This window comes from Lontra canadensis, unplaced genomic scaffold (assembly GCF_010015895.1).
Source record: "Lontra canadensis isolate GAN:19392208 unplaced genomic scaffold, GSC_riverotter_1.0 scaffold4, whole genome shotgun sequence".
NCBI classification, from domain to species: Eukaryota; Metazoa; Chordata; class Mammalia; order Carnivora; family Mustelidae; genus Lontra; species Lontra canadensis.
The window spans coordinates 25,717,265-25,728,147 of record NW_022630998.1 but is presented as its reverse complement, the minus strand read 5'-3'; the positions used below and the strand labels follow the sequence as shown (position 1 = coordinate 25,728,147).

Genomic DNA, 10,883 nt, shown 5'->3' with positions numbered 1-10,883 from the left:
ATTTGGCCATTCCAGACCACCTTACAGGTAACACATGTGACTGCAGTATTTCTTGGCCAGAGGTCATCTATTTTTTAGAATGCCATTCCCTACTTTGTAAGAAACTGATAAATCTTGAGGGTGTCCTATTAAAGTTTAAAGAGGATAGAGTCAATCTTTTTGGTATTTCTTTTATAAACTATATAACATTTTAAAAAGTAATCCTACACCTACAATTGAGTATTCTTTAGAAAATGAAAAACCCCCTCTCACTTATACATTTTATCCTCCCTCAATACACAAACAAAATCTGCAGTTTTCCTAGCTAACTGATTGAAGGTGGTCGTGCAAAATAACAGTATTCATGCCCAATCAAGATAGTTCCAGTACTCTCTCAGAAAAGTGAAGTATCTCACCAAAATTACTGGGCATGAAAAATTTTACAAATTTTATTGGTGGGTATTAAGGTGAGCTAGGCAACATCATCAATATACATGAAATTCTTTCTAGATGTTTACATCTCTTACTCATCTTTCAGTGTCGCAACTGTATCTCTGACTCCTTCTCTGTGGGTGTGTGACATGAAAGCTTGTCTAAATTTATTCAGATGGCAAGGTTACTTGTCTGGGGAGCACCCTTAATACAAAAGAATAAGAACCCAAGGACAGAAAAATCTACATTCCAGACTATAGTGTTGTAGTTTGTCTCCACAACATTGATTCCTTCTACATCCACTTATTGGAGTATTTTCCCCTCCTCTCCTCTGGTTCCATGTGGCCTAGAAGGAGTTTTGCCACTCTGATTCTGTGACTAGGACCCAGAACCCAGGTGCAGTCAAGGATTTCCCTACCCAAGAGGCACCTGGGTGGCATAGCTGGTTAAGTGTCCAAATCTTGGTTTTGGCTCAGGTCATGATCTCAGGGGGGTAAGATGGAACCCTAGGTCAGGCTGTGGGCTCAGCGCAGAATCTGCTCCAGATCTTCTCTTTCTCCCTCTTCTCCACTGTCCCTCTCCCCATGTGTGCTCTATTCCCCCCCTCAAATAAATAAACTTTAAAAATCTTAAAAAAAAAATTTCTCTAACTACAATGTTGATTCAGTAATGGACATCAGAATTAAGCCAAAGGCTAAGAGTTTGAAAGGAAATAGGGTACACACCACCTATGAATACAGCTAAGAGAGGATAAAACCTAAGGAAAGAGAAATAGGATCTTAGTGAGATCTTTTTGATCCTTATATACAGTTATATCTGCAGCCAGAATAATTCTGGAATTTTGTATCATGTGACTCAGGCTCAAGGCAGGTTTTCCATCCCATCATATGCTACCTAAATGATCTTAACTACTCCTTTCCATAGCCTTTGTTTTATTTCCTTAATGTTTTTAAACGACAGCACAGGAAAAATTTAAATGGCCTCCTTCTATCCAATGCAAATGATCAGAACAACAACAATACTAAATCTACCAGGTTTTCCACACCTGAAATGATTTCTGCCAATCCTTCAGGCTAGCAATTGCGTGGTTGGTGGCTTCCCATAGGTTAAAGGCCCTTTCCACCAGATCATGCTGGGTAGGGGACAGGCAGAACATTCTCAAGACATCACTCATTCAAGTTGACAATTAATAGGGTTTAAAATCTGGTGTTACTGACCCCACATGTGCTGAAAATATTAGCACTTCCACCTTCAAACTACTACTCTTAACTTGGGAATGAAATACTAAAACAAGAATAAAAAGAAATGCAACAAAAATGTGACATAAACACAAGACATAACCACTCAGCTTATGTACAAAGATGTGGTCAAATTCCATGTGATATGCTATTTGTAGAAAAAAATTTGAAAGTATGTCATTTTTTTCAAATTTTTGATAAAAAGTTATTTTCCTCTTTGAAAATGAAAATTGGTTTTATGTTCTTCTACTTGTCAAAGCCATTTAAGTAGATCAGGTTAGAGGTCCTAATTACAAGTTGTTGGCAGCCTATGTTTATTCTGAGATACAGTCTGACAGGTTATACTGTTTGTTTGTTTTAATTTAAAGATAATTTACTACCCATAAAAGGTAAAAGATTAATGGTCCTAGAAATTGAAATCAGTTCCCTACTCACCAAGTAGAGAGTGTCTAAGGAAATCTATGTTTCTATACCAATTTGTGTCACAGGTGAAAATGTATTTTATATCCACAATAATTCAATCTTTGAGCTTTTCTCTTGAGATTGCCCACAAGGGTGCTAATTGCATTGGTGACTTTTGTTACACACATTAAGAATCATTCTTAGTTCTCAACATCACTTTGTATAATATGACAGCTGGCAGACAGCAATGACTTTTAATCAATATTACTGATACTACCATTTTTAAACCAGAACACTCTTATAATCCATTGCCAACTCTACAACCACCATTTCTTCTTTCAACACAAAACTATAACTGTTTTACATTTACCTCTAAAGAATTTCGTCTATGCATGGATTGGTGCCTTCAATTAAATCTTCCAGTATAAAGACATTTTTGTAGACACTGCTGAGCAATTTAGAAAAGTCTTCAAATTGCATTGGTATCATTATTACAAATAGACTTTAGTTAGCCAAAAGATTTTAGAGGTTTTACATGTATAACCTCTATAAGTAACCATTATTGTGAAGTAATAAATGTTTAAACTGAAAAAACAAAATCATAAAAAATAAGGCAGACATCTCAATAAGAAAAAGTGTGCAAAGAACATGAACAGGTAATTCCCAAAAAAAGACATACAAAGGTTCAGTTAGCATATGAACAAGTAGTTAATGTCATTAGTAATAAATGAAATACTTTCATATCTAGTATTAGTAAAACGACAGTGACAAATCATTTCTTCATCCCATCAGATTACCAAAGGCTGAAAAGAGCAATGATACCTAACACTAACACTAATATAGTGCTGGTGAAAATGTAAAATGTCAAAATAATTTTGTAGGAGAATTTAACAGTATTTATAAAATTATTTTTTAAAAGGATTTTTCATTTTTAGGAATTTATCCAAAGAAAACAATTAAAAATGGTGCAAAAATATTTGGACAAAAATGTTCATGACTACTTTAATAAGCCCTTATGCCATAAAGGAAACTGCCACAACACACAAACTGTGTTTGTGTATGTATGTTTTATCACCTTTGTATCTTCAGTGCCAAATGCAGTGTCTGGCATACCAGGGGGATTCAATATTTGTTTAATTAATTTAACTAAAGATTTACATTGTGAAAAAATTTTATTCCATCTAAATATCCAGCATTAAGGCATTGGGAAAAGAAATTATGATATGGTTTTACAATTAAATATTATGCATCTTTAGAAAATAATGTTAGTCAATATTTATTGACATGGAATGACAATTATAATAAATTATCAGTTTACAAAATAATATGGTTTAATTTTATAAAAATAAATTTTAGGGGTGCCTGGGTGGCTCAGTGGGTTAAGCCTCTGCTTTTGGTTCAGGTCATGATCCCAGGGTCCTGGGATGGAGCTCTCTGCTCAGCAGGGAGCCTGCTTCCCCACCCCTCACCCTCCATCCACACCCCCGCCTGCCTCTCTGCCTACTTGTGATCTCTGTCAAATAAATAAATAAAATCTTTTTTAAAAATAAAAAATAAATAAATTTTTAAATATTTCCAGAACATATTCTACACTGTAATGTTAAGAGTGATATGCATGAATTATGAGATTCACCTTTTTTAATTAATTCATCTGCATTTTCAAAACTTTCTACAAAGACTATGTATTAAAATCCTAGAGGAAGCTAAATGAATTTTTATAAATCATAAAGTAAGGGAAGTTTTTTTCTAAGAATAACAAAAGTAAAAATCTTAAAGAAAAAGATTGAAGTTATATAAAAATTGAAATTTTTCTGTTTTATATTAAACTATTACTTTAGTTTTAAGACTATGTGGGAAAGGAAAAGTCTTCTGAAAATATATCAACTATATAAGGGCACTTGGGTGGGGCAGTCAGGTAAGCCTCTGACTCTTAGTTTCAACTAAGGTCATGGTCTCAGGGCCCAGGGTTGTGAGATCAAGCCCTGGACTGGGCTCCTTGCTCAGTATGGAGTCTGCTTAAGACTCTCTCTTCTTCTTACCCCCCCTTCAAACCCCTATACAGTCTCTTTTTCTCTCTAAAATAAATAAATGTTTAAAAAATTTTAAATAAAAAATAAAAATATGTCAACTATATTTCAATAAAAAGTATAAAAAATGGAGGGACAGTCTCTTTTTTTTAAATTTATTATTATTATTATTTTTAAAGATTTTATTTATTTATTTGACAGACAGAGATCACAAGCAGGTGGAGAAGCAGGCAGAGAGAGAGGAGGAAGCAGGCTCCCCGCCAAGCAGAGAGCCGGATGCAGGGCTCGATCCCAGGACCCTGGGATCGTGACTGGAGCCGAAGGCAGAGGCTTTAACCCACTGAGCCACCCAGGCACCCCCAGTCTCTGTTTTTTAGAGATATACTTTGAAATATTTGCAGATTAGATGATACAATGTAGGGGTGTTCTTCCACATAATCAGGAGTTCGGAAGAGGTAAAATAGAGGAATTGAGTGTAGGGAAGTTAAACATGATTAGGCACGGGTGGATTAACTGCCTATGAATATAGCTAAAAGAGGACAAAAGCCAAGAAAAGAGAAAAAGAATCTTAGTGAGATCTTGCTGACCCTTATATCCAGTTGTACCTGCTGGGTACCCAGTTGAGTTGGGTGATGCACACATGAATGTATATAAATGTGTTATCTCTCGTTTCTTGTATATGACTTAAAGTTTAGTCACATGGAAATTTTAAAACAATGAACAAAAGTTACAGAGAAACCATGAACTGTGGAAAATATTTACAAAATGAATATCAAGAAATTAAACAAATTTTAAGTATATAATGAACTTATAGATAGATCCAAAATATTAAATTGGCAAGCATAGGAACTTAATTAACCAAAGGAAAAGAAGAAATGACAATGACCAGTAAGCATATGAAAATAATTACATACTTAAATAATATTAGATGTATCTAACAGTCAAAAAGAAATTTTTTTTAAAGTAGGATAAAATTTCTCAACTAATAATACTTTTTTAAAATGACAAAAACCTATTTCTGACTTGAGTAAAGTGGCAATTTGAAATATCGTTGATGAGCATGGAAGTTGTCACAAAGTTTCTGGTAATACTTATTTAAAATCTTAACATTTACTTACCTTTAGCCCAGCAATTTTACTTCTAGGAACATAAACTAAGAAAAAAAATCACAGATGTGCACAAAAATTTATCCAGAGAAATACATCAAAGTCATATTTATAATAACAAAAGGGATATAAATAACCGAATATATAAGAATAGGGGCATTAACTCACTATGGTGGACTTACCAACAGAATTTTCTTTATCCTTTCCTTCATTTATTTATTCATTTCTTTTCAAAAATATTTAACCAAGTGTCAGGCACTGGTTAGGCACTAGGAGTACCATAATGAATAAAGACACATTTCATGCTTCACATGATAGAAAAAAAGCTGGGGGTGGGGAGTTGTGGCCACTTGGGGTGGTAATCAAGGAAGCCTCACTCAGGAGGAGATGAAAAAGGGGAGACATGAAGAATAAGAAGAAATCAACCATGCAATGACTCAAGGAAAGATGATTTGATCATTAAAATAATTCCATATTTAAAACATTGGAAAATGTTCATGTTAAATTAATGGGGAATAAGCAAGTGTCAAAATTATATGTAATATAGTAATAATATCTATAAATATGTACATCACATATATGACTGGAAGGTTAGATACCAAAACTTTAATGGCTATTTTGGAGTGGAAAAAACTTGAGTGATTTTATTTACAAATTTTCTATAATAAGAAAACAACATTTTCTACAATATGTATTGCTTTATAGTGAGGATGCAATAACTAAAAAAGAGTAATAAGAATCTTTGCATTTATGAAGTTATGGTTTTAAACACAGGTACTCCACAGTTGAAGGTATGTCAAGTATTGAAGCCAGAGGACATGTGTGACTCACCTTTCCTTAAATAATGAATATACTAGAATATTTGGAGAAACAATACAGTAATTCAGATAACTATGTAAATTTCTAGGGAGCTCACACTAAGATAAACAGACACATTATTTGTGTGATATCTACAGGAATACTGAGACCCATTCACTGAGCACACACTATATTGCCAAGGCACTTTGCTAAGTAGTAGACATCAACAGAAAATACAACACAGGGCTTCTAGGTTCATAAAATTTATATTCCAACATTTATCATCAAAGGATCTATTTATTATATGTTAAGTCAATTTTATTAATATTCATTCAGTAAATATCTACAGAGTGTCTACCATGTCAGACAATGCACTACGTAATGCGGATATAGTAGTGAACAAATACTCCATATTTACTAAAAGTTAGACAAGTCCCAAATAAGGGAAAAAAATAACTTAAACCTAATTAATAGAACTACTCTCTAACTGCCTGAATTTCAAAACTTAAACTGTTCATAATATGTAATGTTATGCAATATATAAGAAAGTGATTTCCATATTTCTTTGTATCTATTAAGCCTCAGCTAAATATAAGTGAAAATATTTTCCATCTTACTGATTTCTAAAATAATAGTATGGACCAGTATAGGATAAGAGGATAGTAATATTCCTTTTCACAAAAAAGACACTGGAAAAACATTCAAGTTGAAATGTTAAAAGAAAACAAAAATCACCTGCTGCATGTTTTCCTTATTGTGATTCCCTGGGTAAGCCTCATTCTCCTGAGGGCTGCCAAGGAATACAACTAATAAAGCTAAGTGACTTGCAGAATGTTGAAAATGCTAGATGGTGATTGACTGGAGAAGCCATGATGTATAATTTATCCAAGTGGCAAGCAGCTTGAGCAAGGTCTAATGTAATTTTGGGCTTAATTATTTGGAAAAAAAGGTAAATGGTACATGAATGAAATCCATAAACGATACAAACCTGGGAGTTATAAATGCCAATGAGAAGAGGAAATAGTGCAGAGGTGTGGGGAAGAAACACGTATCAGGAGGCAATAGCCCAGAGAAGCTCCACATGGACATAGACAGGAGATATGGAAGACTAATGCTGTATACTAGGCCTGTCAACTGGAAAACTATTTGCAAAGGTTTGCAAACCACATACTCACTCTTGTACATATGTTACCCCACTGTTTATACTTTCAGGGTCAAGGTTTGTTATCTTCTGATATGGTTCCTGTTTAGAGTGTAGAGATGAATGGATTTTAATAGTCCAACAGATATATTTATTGAAGTAGGACCCTGAAACAAATAAATGGGGACTCAAAAGGGGATTGGAGAGCAATACAAGGGAATCACTGTATTTTACATTTTAAACATGCAAATATGGTGATTATGACATATGCTTATCTCTGATCATGGTTTAAACCTGTTTCTAAAATTCTGGATCTCCATCACCTTCCTAAAGAAAGTCTCAGACAGCAACAGGTCTCCCAAATCCTTCATTGTCTTTAAGTTTAATTCTCTCACAAAGGGTTTTGTTTTGTTTTGTTTCTCAAATTGCAAGTCAAATTTTACAAGTATGCTAACTTAAATTCTTTCTCTCCATCATATGCCACCCTGTGTAGGACTGGATTTACTCCTGAGGCCACTGATTTCTTAATAGGCAGTATAGAACACCTCACAAGCTGGTGAATACTGCTTCTCCCATTATGGTCTACCATAGGGGTGATTTAAGGATTTAGAGTAAATATTTTTTTCCAGTTTTCTCTATTAAAAATTGCTTTTCCCCCCTAAAATAGTGACATAAAAACCTTAATGTTTATTAATATGCACATCATATTTTAAAGAAGTTTTAAACAAAATGAAATATTAAAAACGGACTAGTACCTAGTTACAATGAATGTTATTCCATATCCTTCAACTCTTAGCTTCAGTATTTAACACTTATTCTTCTATCTTCACATCAAACTACCTGGTACATTTCCTGGTGTTACAACCTCCCAAGACAGGCCTTTGGGGTCTTCAGGATCAAACTTCTCTTTCATCTGTACAATCCTTCCCATACAGAAGCTTCAGGCTGGCCTCTGTCATGCTTCTGGAACTAATAGTGGTGAGAACTCCCACTACCTCATTGGCCATTATTTCCCTCTTTCCTCTCTTGGAGAAGTCAGGAAGTCACATTTTTGTCCCACAGAGTGTGTGTGTGTGTGTGTGTGTGTGTGTGTGTGTGTGTGTATACACACACATACATATATTTGCACATATCTGTGATAAATACTTTCTTGATACTGATTACCTGCTTCTCTTCCTTCCCAGGAACTCTTTCTTACCATCTCTCATTTAGCATTGGCCTCACCTACAAATAGTTCATCACCTTTCCAAACCAGTTCCAACTCTGAGAAACCTACTAAAATTGATTTGTATCCAAAGACTTGGAGGTTTAAGCAGGGTTGTGCTGATAAATTTTTAACAGTCTTTTCTGGGATGAGGCAGGCAGGGTAGAGGGAGGCCTGACATGTAGCTTTTGCCACTTCTATAGTATAAGTACTTCCACTCTGGCTGGAGTTGGAAAGAGGTGATAACATTTGGCCCATGCAAGTCACAACAGGTAGGCTCCAGCACAACCCTAGACCACTCGGCTTACTAGACTCAAACCAAAGATATTTCCACTATATAATTCCACTATATAGATTTTGAATACAAAAACATTGGAAATTGTTCTCTAGATCTAACACAATTAGCTACTATCAAATCTATCACCTCTCAACATGATTCCATTACGCAGCACCCCTGTTTATCCATTAGCTGTATTACAATTGTCCCACTGCTAAGATTATTTCAAATTAAAGCAAAGTGTTTGAAAAATATACATTCAGGTTTAACCCTGAGTTGAAGGAAGTAAATAAATTGTGGGAGGGAAATGGCTTGACTAGCAAATAACGGCTCTCAGGTTATATTTCCTCATGCTTAATATTATATATTCCTCATGCACAATAAATTTTTCTTTGAAACAAAATGAAGTAACTCAAAAAAATCATTCAAACATTGATTTTCATAACTTAGCATTTATAGCTCAAATTCTTCCACTTCCATGAAGACATTCTACCACATCCTACCACAAAAAGGTTTTATTTCACCACCCAGGTGATATATGCTTGGTGGTCATGGCAAGCTAGATATCTTTGTATTCTCATCAAAATCCAACACGCAGTAGTTTGTTGACTGATTAACTGATGTTAGCTAAATATGAGTGGTGTTGACTGAAACCAATGGTTCTCTTAATTCATAGATAAGGTTTCTCTATTTTTTCTAAACCAAAAGTAGGACATACATGATAACAAATAATTCTTTCTGATGCGCAAATTTTTCTTTTACATGGAAAGTTATAAAAATGTATGAAACACAAATCACATTTAGTCATCTGTTAACACAAAACAATCTTTCCTGAAAAAAAAAACGGAAGTTACACTGTTAACATGGAAAATATGGAATAGGTAGCATTCTAGTCATTTATTGCTGTGTAACAAATCATCCCAAAATGTAATGTTGTAAAGCGACAACACTCCTGGGGGGCCTGGCTGGCTCAGTTGGTAGAGCATGTGACTCTTGATCTTAGGGTCATGAGTTCAAGCCCCATGTTGGGCTCAGAGCTTACTTAAAAACAAGAAAAAGTAACAACACTCCTTTATTATGTTTCAGCATTTGGCTGGATAGTTCTGGTTTGGGATCTCTCTCTAGCTACAAGCACATGATGGCCACAGCTGATAGCTTGACAGAGGGATGCTGCCTGAGGAGCTCTTTATCTACTTCTAGTCTCAGGTCCTTCCTCTCCGTGTGGTCTCACCAGGAGGTCTCTCCAGCAGAGCAGAATCAGGGTAGCCTTATTTCCCACATGATGGCTCAGTAAATACCTTAGGTTGAGCACCCTGAAATAAATTGGGAGAAGCTGCATGGCCTTTCCTTACCTAATTTTAGAGACCACACAACTTCAAGTCCACCATATTCACTTAGTTAAGGTAGTCTCAAAGGAGGAGTGGAATAGACTCTCCCTCTATTGTTATGCTTTTTTTTTTTAATATGAAGAATGACTGACATGCAATAAACTGAAGTGAATTTTTGTTTTGACAAATGCATAAACCCATAAAATAATTACCACCACCAATGTAATGAACTTATCCATCACTACTATAAGATTTCTCATATTATTTGGCAATCCCCCCCTCCCATCTCTTCCCCTCCAATCCCAGGCACCTACTAGTAATCTGCTTTCTGTCAGTGTTGATTAGTTTGCATTTTCTGAATTTTATATACATTGAACCCTATAAGATGTGCTCTTTGTCTGGCTTATTTTCCTCAGCATAATCACCTTGAGATTCATTAACGTTGTTATACATATCAATAGTTCACAACAATGTTGTGCATAACAATAGTTATTCCCTTGTATGAATATTCCAGAATTCATTTATCCATTCAGATGTTATAGATGTTATAGATTATCCATTCAGATGTTATAGATGTTTCCAATCTGGGGTTTAACAAACAAAGCTGTTATGAACATGTGTATATAGGTTTTGATGTACATTTTCATTACTCTGGGATAAATGCCCAGGTGTATGATAGCTGTGTCCTATGGTAAGTATAAGTTTAGCTTTTTAAAAACTGCCACTGTACCATTTTACATTCTCACTAGCAGTGTATGGATGATCTAGTTTCTCTGTATCCTTGCCAGCATTTGATGCTATTACTATTTTTTTAATTTTATGCATTCTGATAGATGTGCTCCTTGTGGTTTTAATTTGCCTTTCCCTTAATGATGTTAACATCTTTTCATGTGCCTGTTGCCATCTCTAGATCTTCTTCCATGGAATGTCTATTTATATCTTCTGCACATT

General features: G+C 34.8%; 1 non-coding gene across 1 annotated transcript; it reads left to right on the top strand.

Moving 5' to 3' along the window:
- The first annotated feature begins 9,563 nt into the window (after positions 1–9,563).
- Positions 9,564–9,636, top strand: TRNAK-CUU. Its single transcript has one exon. It is a non-coding gene; the product is annotated as a tRNA-Lys (tRNA).
- The last annotated feature ends 1,247 nt before the right edge of the window (positions 9,637–10,883 follow it).